Below are 14,626 nucleotides of genomic sequence, written 5' to 3' on the forward strand. Positions count from 1 at the left end.
AGGACTGATTTAATTTTCTCGAGGAATCCCCTAAGTGATTAGCTAAAAAATGCTTCATATAGGGTTCATTCCACCCGATCGTTGTCACTTAAAGGAGGTTCAATCAATGGACTATACTCTGGTCCTGATCCTTCGCGATTTCTAAAGAGTTGTCCACTTCGCGTAGCTTTGAACATCATGGTAATGGCATCACCCATTCTTCACATAATAGCATTTTAATCCAAGTATTCAATGATCTTAAATACTTACCTCATGGTCCTTTGGAAAATCGTCGCTCCGCTTCGCTATAGCTGACTGAGGTATCAACTGCAAATTTTGTAACAAATTCTCCAAGAATATGATCGAGCCAATGATCAACATCCCGCGCGATCTTGTTGTTAGAAGCTTCTAATTGTCACACTATTTCTGGAGTCCACACTATAGGACTATCAAGCTTCTGTCATTGATTGTTTGTCAATTTAGCTAACCACTCATACAGTTCAATGAGAAAAGTGTAGAATAAGATCTCGTGTATCTCCGTATACAGATATCTGTTCAACAACTCTTCCTTTGACATGCACGGATTCCTATTTTCTTGTGCAATGAACTCATGAATCTTCCGATCCAACCACTTTTCAATTTCTTTCTTGGTCGAATTCCAATGATGCGACATCACACATCTCTTTCAAGCAAATCTCGGTCTCGGCAATGGAACCATTTGTTGGCTTAGGGGGTCCTAACCCAAGTTCAGAGTTAGTTGCGCCAACTAACAAAACCCTACACTACTGGCCCTTTCAGAAACAACTTGCGTAGCGCAGGATGCATTCTCACCCGAAGCAGTATGGGGGTATGCAAGAACCAAGTTTTTGCATCCAGAGACTAGTGTGATGTCTTCCAGCACCTCAAATCTTCCTTCGTGCAAATCGATACACTCTTAGGGCACGTTGCTTCAACTCTATTACAACAGCCTTCAGACCTTCACGAAGGTCTACGATCAATCATTGCAGACCTTTAATAGCCAATTTTTCTACTTACACACATCAAAGAGCAGCCCTAAATTAGGGTTCGTGCATATTTACTTAAGTTATTAATAAGCATCAGAGAATTCATCAGAGTCTTTGCGAAAGTACTTAAACATAGAGTGTGTGCATTATTTAGAGTTATTCAAGAGAATCGCTTAACATTTAATCAATATTACATAAACACAACATTCATTGACATCATATAATATTAACAGAAATAAACAGATATACACAAGCATTCTTTAGAAAGTTGTCTTTATTGATCTTCAATTCAGGATTACAGACTCAAAATTTCCCTGCGCACTTAATTGCGGTCTCTACCTAGGCCTCTGTGAACTCAGCTACAAAGCCTTTCTTCTTCTATCTTACCCACTTCTTCTCGCTATCACTTCCCTTTCTTCCCTTAAACTCTTTAAGACACACCTATTTATAGCCTTTTTCATACAATGCCATGGTCCGTGGACCATGGGTGTATCTCAAAACTGACTCAAACTTTACATAGCACAAGGGGTTAACCCCCTTGACTCATATTCATCTATGTGCTACACATCCATAAATCGTAGAGAATTTACATTATTTACAAAAAATATACAAAACTGGGTTATCTAAACCCAAAACTTACCCAGAGGACCCCATCCAACAAGTTCTATTGTGCAAATTGACACAATACTGAACATTGCAAGGTTACAAGTTATGGAGTGCCCCAGATTCATAGATCGCTACATACAAGGGGTTTTTCCAAAATTTAATAAAAACCTCGCCAAGAAAATCTAAGTGGTTAGGATTTAGCCCTCCGACAAGGTCATACACTTGAAGCTTAATATTATGAATAAACTAGGATATCCATACCAACTTTAAAACTTGATCTATGGGGGTAGTTCCCTACAGGATGAATGAAGTTTACATGAATACAATATTCTTCATCTACTTCCATCATTCTCAATCTGAGACTAAGAGGAGGAGCAGCGGGATAAAAGTAAATCCAAAGGAACCCAGAAAAACCCTTAGGGCACTTCGATTGCGCAGGGGTTGCCCATCAAGCTTGTGATTTCAATAAATTCTTGCTGGATTTTAGAGAAATTAGACTCGAAAAACTTCCAAAAAGTCTCGCTAAAAACAATTCAAATCAATTTTCATTTTGTAAATCAACACTGGCATGCCATCAAGTCTCACACTTGCAACAAGGCCCTATTATCTATACTTCCAATGATGAACATTGTCATTTTAGATTTAGATTTTTGTTTTCATCTATCTTTACAAAGCATTAGTAATGAAAATCACTTCCTTTTAGAGTGCCCCACGTACAACCATACTAGATCTCAGTTTCATAATCTTTGTCGCAATTCTGACCTTCCTAGCCTTTTACGATGTCAAAATTATAGTGAGCTCGGGAAGCTTCTCTCCAAGCATTTTGAACATAGGAATAAAATCTTAAACCAAACTAAATAATTTGTTTCTTTAGATCCGATAGACCAAAGTTTGACCTCAATGAACGTTTTTGCCTTATCGTGTACATCATAAAAATAAAAAAATAAATAAATCAATTGAAAAAATTCTATCTTTAAATTTCAACGAAATATTAAGCATCAAACGGAGAATATATCTTTAAAAATTAAACTTCATTTTTTATAAATTTCATTCAATAGTAAAGCGTTCAATAATACAGAAATCAAATGAAAGTACAATTAAATAGAAATTTGTCCCTAAATCTATTTATACGAGTCATTGCATAAAAAGGTATTAATGGATCACATTCGTTCATAAAGAAGTTGCAAGTGGGGCGTCCATCTAAGTTGTCCCATTTTTTTTTTGGATTTTAGCTTAAATTTCCATGTTTTTCTTTTTAATTGGGATGTACTCTAAAGTAAGTTGTGTATTTTAAAAGATATTTTATTGAATTAGATGTTATATTGATGTATTACATTTGTTAAGTTAAAGAATAACTATGTTTTGAATATTTATATAACAATCTAACTATTTTATAAATACTCTTTATCACTATTATCAACATAAAAATGTACAAATTTATTGAAATTGATATTTTTTTATTTTTTTTCTATTATTGGATTCAAAGCTCATAAAATTTTATTTGATCATTTCAAAATTTTTTATATGAGATTTAATGTATTTAACGAGTGTCGTTTTCTCTTTTAACTTATGTACATTTTTTGATCAAGGAAAATTTTAAGGATGGAAGTTTACAGTAAAGTTTAGAAATTTTGGTGAATCTTACTAGTCCCTAATATGCAAATTGTAGATTTTTTGGTGATTTTTTTGTAGAAATATTTAGATTTCCAATCATTTTATATTATTTGATATAATATTTTAGCGATTTTTAAGGTAAAATAATGGTGTAATATAAAATTTGGGCGAATCATTTTAGAAAAAAGTGGAAATTGGCCAATCATTTTTTTGGAAAAAGCATGGAAAATTAGTCCACCTGTGAACATTAAAGCATGAAAAATTAGTCCACCTGTGAGCATTAGCCCCTAAAATTTTCTCTTCTTTTGATGCATATGATATTGAAATCTCTTTATTAAAAATTTTAATAACGTTCACAAAAACATTGACCAAATTTATGCAAATGTTTTTTTATCTAAATAAAATATTCACTTAGCTTCTTTTAAACTATAATAATCTATTCAACACCAAATATTCCAATATCATTATTAATATTTTTAACTTTGATGGCATACTATTTAAGCTTCTAACACATGAAATGTAAATTAATCTAAACTAATAGAAACATTGTATCCAAAAAAATATCTATAAAATTTTATGGCTAAAATTAAAATTGTAGAATGAGTATATATATATATATATATTATATATATATATATATATATATATATAATATCATTTTTTAGGCAAAATAGACTGAATTTTATTTTGTTGTTTCAAATATAAAAATTTTACTATGGTTTTATATAATATAAGATAAAAACAAAACATAAAAATTAATTTAAACTACATGAACAATTAATTATATTCTTACTAATTTTTATTTTTTTTTAAAATCATATTTTAAATCTACATATTTATTTATTTATTTTTATTTTTAAACCAATAATACAGTTATCAAATTTACCCATTTCATATTCAATTATTCAATTCTTACCTTAGTAAAAAGAATTTTATTTAAAAATTTGTTTCTTTTTAATGAAATAATAGAAATCATGTTAGTATATGGACAAGTAAATATACACAATTTTTTAATACCTATATTTATTCCCACTTCTGCTGTGAAATACTTTTTTACATAATAAACAGATACTAAACAACAAGGGTGCATATTAAACGTGTTTTATGACCTGTAATGATATTGATTTACATTTTCATCCAGATCCCTTCACATTTACTTAAAGAAATTATATTTAAATTAAATTTATTTTAATTATATATGAACAAAAATGTCATAAATGCATTTCATTAAATGTAATAAAACTTAATGCATTTTAATTTCGTCTTGGTATTGCATTATTATGTTAGTGTGTTTTCTTATATTATAAAGAAAATATTACTGGAATTTATTCATTTGTAAAAAAATAAGTGGATGTTTTTACAAGGTGGCAAATGAAAAACATAAAAAAAATAAAAAATCAATTGTAATGCATTATGTTTAAATACATAGATCAACCAACTTAATATATAAGAGTAATGGTGTTCCACGATCACATGTGCATGAGAGTGACATCATGTTAAAAGGAAATTAATTCTCTTCTTGCATCATTTCTCCACATTGTTATGGGTGCATTGGTGTTCTAAAATTGATGCGCGCTTTAATGTGAATAACTCAATTATTTCTTAACTACATTGGTATTCCACATGGAACAACAATATTCTATTCTCATGTATATTTAAAGGAAAATAAAACAAATTGAGTTGTTTAATGAGGCGGAGGAATTGCTTGGATGACCAAAGTGGTCGGAATTCGGGCAGAAAAAATTCAAAAAATCTAGTACAGGCTATGTTTGAATCATGATTTTGATGGTGGAAATGGATTTAGCACCATCAAAAATGCCTAAGACACCTAAAATTTTGAAGTTTAACAACTATAACTTGGAGTTACAAAAATCCTTGCCGGATTTTTCTAAATATAACCGGAATTTCCATAACTTTCTGAGCAACTTCTTCGCCTTGTTAGACTACAAGTTAGACTATGCGAAAACAAATTGCTTCTCTAATATTTATGCACATCATAGTGCCAATAACTCAAAAATATATTAATGCTCCACTTATTTCTAAGCACATTGGTATTGCACATTGATGTGGAGCAGCAATATTCCATTCCCATGCATATTTAAAGGGAAATGAAACAAAAACTCTCAGCACTCTATATCTATTTAAAAGTATCAATAGCAAGTATCAATGTTCCTTGGTTGTTTGGTGCATATTTTCTCCCCTTTAGTATTAAAAGGCCATTCTCTCATTTGGTTGAGGTCAACCAATCCTCTTATTATACAAAAGAACCAAACAATAATTCATATTATTTTTTAACATATTAAAATAAGTGAGAAAAACTATTAGATCACTTTTAAAAGAGGAAAAAATGAGAGCTTGTTTCATTTCATATGTAACAAGATCAATTGGCGTTGCGGTAGTCCCTGCCCACGTGTAATTTTAGTGGGCTGTGAAGCAATTTTGCAATATGAACCAATTTGCAATCTTAAAATAGCTTGGTTAGCAATTACAGTTCTGACTGAGAATAAAATTCTAACAGTTTTATATGTTTTGCAGGTAACTATCTCCCCACCCCACCAGGGCCTCGAATAAACTGTCCACATAAAGTGTAATGAAACACGCCACAATTATTTGATATCTGGTCGGATGCTAATAGTAGAAAACCATAATAGATGTAATGAAACTACATCTAAGGTCTTGTGCAGAGGATTTGATCACAACATCTAAAATCTGTCAAAAATAGAGCATCCGATCAAGGACGTGGAGAAATGAATTTCAAGCGACTTTTCTACACTGAAAAGTAGTTGGGTACGTGATGGGAGAAAGCATAAGCAATGGCTCTCTCATGTTTGATTGAACCTTGTTGTCTCATTTGCAGTTTCGCATGAACTTCTTCAAGGGTTCCTTGACTATCACACCATTCCTCGTGAAACAAGGAATGCACTGCTGAAACAAAACAAACTTAAAATCCATTACTAGTGCTTCTCCCAAAAAGCTAAAATACTACGCAATATCACACTATTCCTCATGAAACAAGGAATGCATTTCTGAAACAAAACAAACTTAAAATCCATTACTGGTGCTTCTCCCAAAAAGCTAAAATACTACGCAGTGTTGATTTGTATTGATTTAAGAACATTGTCGCGTTGTCATTGCATTGGTTCATTACATATAAAATTAAACAACCTTGAATTCCAACAACAGACATTGGTTCATTGGTTCATTCATGTTGTGGCAACATGCATTGCATTTGGTCACTGACACTGTGTTGAAGTTATGTCAATTGTAGTTTTTTGGAATCTGATGGTGGGAGAGGTGATGGTGAGAGAAGTGAGGTGAGGAGAAGTTAAATAATTGACTTTCCTAATGATTAATTATTCTTAATTTCTCTAGTAACTATCAAATTTCAGAATATTATAGGATATTCCAAAAATTTACTAACCACTACACATACAATTCCCCATCTCTTATGATATGAACGAAGCGATTGGAATCTTGCGACAGTAATAATCTAAATAGTTCTTGACACATCACTATTTCCGAATATAAGATAGATGTGCTTCATGGTAGAGCAAATGTTCTTGGCATAGGAACCATAACTGAAAAAATACACAGTTTTGTTGACATACATATAAAAAACAAAAGAAGTCGCATGTTGTCATCTGGTGCGCAATGAAATCAAAGAATGGACGATGCAACGAGAATCAAATTACTACAATTGGCACTCTTTCCACATAATATTTAAATTTCAAAATATGTTACCATCAACTGGAAAGATATTGTTGAATTTGAAGAAGAAACACGTACAATATTAATATGAACTAAAAAAAAATTGATGTTACAACTGAACAATCACGAAAAAAATCATATTTTTCAATTTCCTTATACTATAATATATTATATGTACATTCCAAATGAAATCAATGCCAATATTTCATCGCTGTCATATACACAACCAAATTATAAATAGCGCATAATTGGCATATACACAAGCAATTTATAAATAGCGCATAATTGGCATCTCAAGACTACTTCCAAAATGAAATAGTTGTATATTTATTTGGCCAATGACATGAGTGTTGTCAAAATAATGTGGATTAAAGTAATTTCCAAATACCTATACGTAACACCTAACCAATAGGATAAACGGGACCGACTATATGTTACAATAAAATTGGTGCATTTTTAACATCTCTAAGTACATATTTGACTAAATCATCTATGTAAATACCCAAAGATAAATTGAGACTTTCCAAACCCAAGCTTAGTTATGAAATAGATTAAACTTAAGCTCTATCAGTGAGAGGCATATGCATATAACTTTAACATTTTCAGAGCTGACTGACCGTCATTCGAAGACGGTTACTTGAATTTCAAGAAGAATGAAGTCGACTACATTTAGTGTAGATTCTGGTTATACAAGTCTTTGTTCCCCTAAGGCAAGTATAAACATATATTGTTTACGAACCCCGTAAAGCAGTTCCTAGGCGAAGATACTCTTCCTTCAAGGCGATGTGGGGTCTAAAATATTCAAAATAAGGGTAACCATACAAGTCCCATTGTCTCATTCAACACTAAAGATTTGGTGAAGTGGAGGGGCGCGTAGTGAAGATCCTACTCAAAGGTGAGGTGAGTTACCCAAGAACCAGTCTCATCTCTGGTCAATCACGACCTATGATGTTGATGCGACGCTCTGCACGGAGTCAGATGGAGCAGTTAGGCCCATCAAGGAAAACACTTAGAGAACCTAACTAGAGGTTAACTCTAGGGCTAGCCAAAGAATTCAGAGCCTAAAAAAGTCTTGGGTTTCAGGGGGCACATGGACTTTTCAAAATGGGGGGAGGAAGGCAATGTGAGAAACAAAGAAAATGTTGTGTTCTTCATCTCCATGGATGCCAATATTGATAAAGCATGAAGATACTTTTGGCAATGTTGGGTTGTGTTATACTCTTTCCACGACTATCCCACATAGTTAACCAGGGTTAGAGGGGGGGAACCCGTAACCCCACTTTATGGGGTCTGGGGCAGTGCCCTGGAAAATTTTGGTTTTGGACCCTATGTTAGGTTGGGCAGACCCACCTATGGCTTTGTGCATGATTTTCACACATGTTTTTTGGACGCAATGGTTTTCGGTCCATGGTTTTGGACGCGATGGTTTTCGGTCCATGGTATTGGATGCTTCGGCATGTATAAATATGTATTATAACATTGAAAGGAACATAATAAAAAATCAAGCTGGTAGTCTCGGTTTTGGGATCTAGGGGAAAATCTCTATGTATATGTGTGTTTATGTGTTATTCTCTCGCATTGTTTATTTTCTGTGTTTTAGAATTCGTATGCAAGTAATTTCTATATGGGGTTAAAACCTACATTTGATATCAGAGCAGTTTTGGCTTCAAGGGAACGCCTTTGTTGTTGAGGGGTTTCGCTCGGGCCTGTGGTAGACCCTATTCAGTGGGAGATCTGCGAGATTGATTCTGGTGGTGAAAGAAGATGGCGAGTAGTGGAAAGATAGAGATCAAGAAATTTAGTGGTTAGAGTTTTGAGTTGTGGAAACTCAAGATGGAGGATCTGTTGGTGGATAAAGATCAGTGGATCGCAGTAGATCCAGGTACTAAACCAATGGGAGTGTCCGATGAAGAATGGAAGAAGTTGGATCAGAAGGCAAAGAGCACAATACAATTATGTGTCTCGGATTTAGTATTGTTGAATGAATCAGGGGAAGCTATGACAAAGGCTTTGTGGGACAAGTTAGGGACTTTGTACCAATCTAAGTCTCTGGTGAATAAACTGTTCCTACAGAAAAAGCTATATAACTTGAGGATGAAAGATGGAGAATCGGTGACAAAGTATTTGAACGCATTTAATACTATGGTAAGTCAGTTAGCATCTGTTGATATTAAAATTTCAGATGAAGATAATTGCATTAGTTTGTTGTGTTCTTTACTAGATTCGTGGGATATTGTGGTTATTGCAATAGGTAGCAACGCAACTATCCTTGTAGTTTGATGAAATAGTCTCATCCTTGCTGACGGAGGAGATGAGATGGAAAAATATGGACAGTCAGAATGGTGATGCCTTGCCTGTACGAGGACGGTCCCAGTACAGAAACAAAAATAAGTCATCGAGTGGGAGATCTAAATCTAGAGGGACATCTAAATCTCCAGGAAAACCTGTAAAGATGGTGTGCTGGAAATGCAGAAAGGAAGGGCACTACAAAAGTTACTATAAATCTAAAGCTCTTGATAAAGGAAAGGGATATGATGATGCTCCTTCTGCAGGGGCGAAAACTAGCTCAGATTACGGTGGGGATGTGTACTTGGCTTCTTCAAGTACACATGTAGATCATGAGGCATGGTTGATTGACTTAGGTGCATCCTTTCACTTCACTCCCCATAGAGAGTGGTTCTGCAAGTATGAGAAATATGATGGTGGTGATGTCTTCTTAGGGGATGATAGGAAGGCTAGAATCGTTGATCGCAGAAAAGTAAAGTTGAAGTTGCAAGGTGGAGGGGTTAGAACACTTTCGGGTGTTCTGCATATTCCTGCATTAGCTAGAAATCTGATTTCTGTAGGCAAGTTGGATGATGTAGGTGTAAAAACAGTGTTCGAGAAAGATACCTGCAAGATGGTTTAGGGAGCACTGGTATTGATGTGGGGAGTTCAGATTGGAACTCTGTACAAGATGCAAGGTAGCACTGCTATTGATGGGTGCAATAGTTCTGTGGTTCCTGAAAGTGGAGCTGAAAATCTAGTGGTCTCTGGAGAGAAGATCATGCTGTGGCATCAAAGGCTTGGACATATTGGAGAGAAGGGCCTTCGAATACTTCATGGTAAAGGTATGGTAGAAGGTATGAGTAATAGCTCTCTGTATTTTGATTCTGTGAAAATTGTGTATACGGGAAGCAGAATCGGGCGAGTTTCCCCTCTGGTAGTAAGAGGGTGAAACAGATATTAGAACTTGTGCACAATGATGTGTTTGGACCTATGAAGGTTCCATCACTGGGTAAGTCTGTGTACTATGTATCATTTATAGATGACTTCTCAAGGAATACATGGATATATTTCCATAATAAGAAATCTAAAGCCTTTGAAAGGTCTAACGAATTTAAGGCTCTTGTGGAAAATCAGATAGAGAAGAAGATAAAGGTGCTGAGGACAGATAATGGTGGAGAGTTTTGTAGCAATGAATTTGAAGAATTCAGTAAGAAGTGTGGAATAGCACGACAGAAGACAACTCCATATACATCTCAGCAAAATGGATTTGTAGAAAGAATGAATAAGACATTGATGGAAAGGGCAAGAAGCATGCTTAGTGGTGCCTGGTTAGGACAAGAATTCTGGGTGGAAGTGATGGATACTACATGTTACGTGGTCAACAGGTCACCTTCATCAGCGTTGGAGGATAGGACTCCACAAGAGATATGGACTGGTAAGAAACCCTCTCTTTCACATCTGAGGGTATTTGGATGTGATGCATATGTACATGTTCCAAAGGAGAAACGAACTAAGTTGGATAGTAAATGTAAAAAGTGCATCTTTATTGGTTATAAGGATGGTTTGAAGGGTTATAAGCTTTGGAACCCAGTCACACAGAATGTTGTGTATAGCTGAGATGTGGTGTTGAGAGAGGTAAAAGATGTTATTAAACATGAAGTCCAACCAAAGGAACCCGAGAAGATAGAGTTTGAGCTAAAGGAGGAAGAATCAGACTCTACAACAAAGGAGGAATCAAAAGATGAAGAGCCACAAACTCTGGGTGTAAGAAGATCAGTTCGAGAAAGAAGGCAGCCAGAAAGGTATAGTCCATCTGCTTTCTGTTCAATTTTTGCTTTATCTATTACTGATGGTGATCCTAGAACTGTGAAGGAAGCAGTAGATTCAAAGGACGGAAAACTTTGGAAAGAGGCCATGGCTAATGAAATGGCATCTTTGCACAAAAATGAGGCTTGACATATGGTGGAGTTGTCGGCTGGAAGGAAACCCATTGGTAGCAAATGGGTGTTCAAGAAGAAGACAAATGCAGAAGGAAAGGACAAGAAATACAAAGCTCGGTTGGTAGCAAAAGGTTATTCCCAGGTGTCAGGAATTGATTTCAGTGATATTTTTTCTCCTGTTGACAAGGTAACTTCTATTAGATTACTTTGATTTGTTGATGTTGCTTTTGATTTTGAGCTAGAATAGATGGCTATGAAGACAACATTTCTTCACAGGGATCTGCAAGAGGAAATATACATGAAGCAACCTGAAGGCTTTGCGGTGAAGGGTAAGAAAGAATTGGTATGCAAGTTAAAGAAGTCTCTGTATGGGTTAAAACGGTCACCAAGGATGTGGTATCAGAAATTTCATACATTTATATGGGGACTTGGCTTCACTAGAAGCAAAGAAGATCATTGTGTGTATTTTAAATTAATTGGTGACCGTGTTATTTATCTGGTCTTGTATGTGGATGATATGTTGCTAGTTGGAAATGACAAAGAAATTATCCAAGATTTGAAGACCCAATTGTCCTCCAAATTCGACATGAAAGATCTTGGTGCTGCAAACTATATTTTGGGCATGGAAATTAAAAGAGATCAGGCAAAGAGGAAGCTTTGGTTAAACCAGAGGAAGTATGTCGAGACAATACTGCAAAGGTTTAATATGTAGGATAGTAAACCGGTGAAGGTTCCTATTCCTATAGGTGTGAGTTTATCTGCTAAACAGTGTCCCAAGACACAAGAAGAGGAAGAGGACATGTCTCATGTTCCATATGCAAGTGCAGTCAGTAGCCTGATGTATGTAATGGTCTATACTAGACCAAACATCACACATGCAGTGGAAGTATTGAGTGGGTTTATGTCAAAACGCATCACACATGCAATGGGAGTATTGAGTGGGTTTATGTCAAAACCAGGAAATGAGCATTGGACAGCAGTGAAGCGGGTTTTCAGGTATTTTCATGGCACTAGTGATTATGGTTTGTGCTACCAAGGAAGACCAGGATTGGATAGAGTGTTGGATATTCGTGGCTTTGTTGATGCAGACTGGGCTGGAGATCTGGATCAGAGAAGATCTACAAGTGGGTATGTGTTTAACCTATTTGGAGGTGTCTTTAGTTGGATGAGTAAGAAACAATCTGTAGTGGCACTATCAACTACAAATGCGGAATACATGGCAGCCACTAATGCAAGCAGGGAAACAGTTTGGTTGCAGAAATTATGTTCAAGTATGGGGTTAGTATAGGAAGCTATAAGGATAGACTATGACAGCCAAAGTGCAATTTTCTTGGCAAAGAACCCCACATATCATTCAAAGACAAAGCACATTGATGTTCAGTATCACTTTGTGAGGGATATTATAGAAGACAAAAGGGTGTTGCTAGTAAAGGTGGACACTTTGAAGAATACTGCAGATGCATTAACAAAATTTGTGAGCTCTGAGAAGTTCTCTTGGTGTAGAGAAACAATGGGCATTGCAGGGCTGGATAAATGACTAAGCTCTCTTGTGGCCCCCTGTGGAAAGAAAACAACAAGTGGGAGAATGTTGGGTTGTCTTATATTCTTTCCACGACTAGCCCACGTAGTTAACCTGGGTTAGAACGGGGGAACCCGTAACCCCACTTTATGGGGTCCAGGGTAGCGCCCCGGAAAATTTTGGTTTTGGACACTATGTTAGGTTGGGCGGACCCACCTATGCTTTTGTGCATGACTTTCGCACATGTTTTTTGGACGCGATGGTTTTCGACGCAATGGTTTTTGCTCCATGGTATTGCATGCTTCGGCATGGATAAATATGTATTATAACATTGAAAGGAACATAATGAAAAATTAAGATGGTAGTCCCAGTTTTGGGATCCAGTGCAAAATCTCTATGTATATGTGTTTTATGTGTTATGCTCTCGTATTGTTTATTTTCTGTGTTTTAGAATTCGTATGCAAGTAATTTCTGTACGAGGTTAAAACCTACAGGAAAAAGGCAATTTTTATGGATTAGCAGATAGAGGTTCACTATTGACTTTGCTATAACAGTTAACAACGTTGCTACTGCAATACCATAATTGCATTGAAGCTTCTAGATTGTGGATCAAAGCTGAAATCTGAATACAATCCAAATCCATGAAAGGTGAAACCAAGCACCACAAACCCCAAGAAGGCCTGCACACCAATGAAGATGTCCATGAAGCAGAATAGAATGTCATTCCTGCACCAACCTCCAGAATGATCTATAAAAGCTACAGTCCCATAAAAGATGCTTCAAGGATTCTAAATGATGACAAAAGTGGCATAAACTATCTGACAACCTGCTTTTGGCAAGGCAAACTTTGGAGGTCATCCCTTGAACTACCAGTGAAATAAAGACCTGGACCTTGTAGCTCAACATCACTCACATCTAATAGCAGAATTAAAAACAAAGCACACCCATAAGAACATTGCACGACCTGTTAATAAAATGATCGAATATATTACCTTGGGTTGCAGCTTCTTCCATTCGATTTAGGTCCTACAGTTAAAAAAAAAGTTATAGGGCTTGACAGTGGAAGCAAATGTTATAGATTGTACAAAATAGTTACTTGAAAGGTGCAAGTGAGTTTATCATATGTCCTATATATAAAAAAAAATTACAAAATGGCATCTATTATAATTTATCATATCAAGAAGGCTTAGGACCTCCTCGGTTCTACTTGTTATACCTCAAACCACTGATAGATGAGAAGAATCCTTTTTTGTTATACCTGGGACCACTGATAGCTTAGAAGCATCCTTTGAGGACTTGAGATTTTATCTGCAAATTGTGACTGGCCAACTAGAAGGAGATGGCCATCAGTAATAGGATAATAATTCCAGAAGCCCACTGGACTCTAGAATTTACTAGTGAGCATCATTATTAAAACTAACTATAATAAACTAGAAATTCAAATTCATAATGAGGCACGTGTAAGCCATGCACACATTATATATGCCTTGTGGAAATAATTTCAAACCAAAATTTTACACTGTGACTTCCATGGGCCATGGACCCCACATGAGGGCCACATGCCTTACCTCCCCATTATCCAAAACAACCATGCAAGACTTGGATGACGCCACGTGAAGTTGTAGCACACCAAAATATTGGTGCTACTCTTCCTTTGCTTCAGGTGTTACCTTAGCTCTTGGTTTATATGATGTTGTAGGGTCATTTGCTTAATCTACTGAATAAACATAGGAGTTACTCTTGATCCTTCTACCATTACCATTGTTTTCTTCAGTATATGATAGGTAGATTACATTAGATTATGAAGGTGCATAACAATTGTTCAACGACTTCCTTGGCATGGGTGGTAGGTAGTTCTAAATATATGCAGTGAAATGAAAACAATTGACTATATGGGAACATGTAGCAGTGTTGGTACCAGAAGTTTGCCCTAAGCTAATTTGGAAAGAAAATGTAAACAGTTTAGGAACATAAAGCACTATGGATCC

The sequence above is a fragment of the Pinus tabuliformis genome, chromosome J (assembly GCF_031772625.1).
Source record: "Pinus tabuliformis cultivar Carrire ecotype Pingquan chromosome J, CPIR1, whole genome shotgun sequence".
NCBI lineage: Eukaryota > Viridiplantae > Streptophyta > Pinopsida > Pinales > Pinaceae > Pinus > Pinus tabuliformis.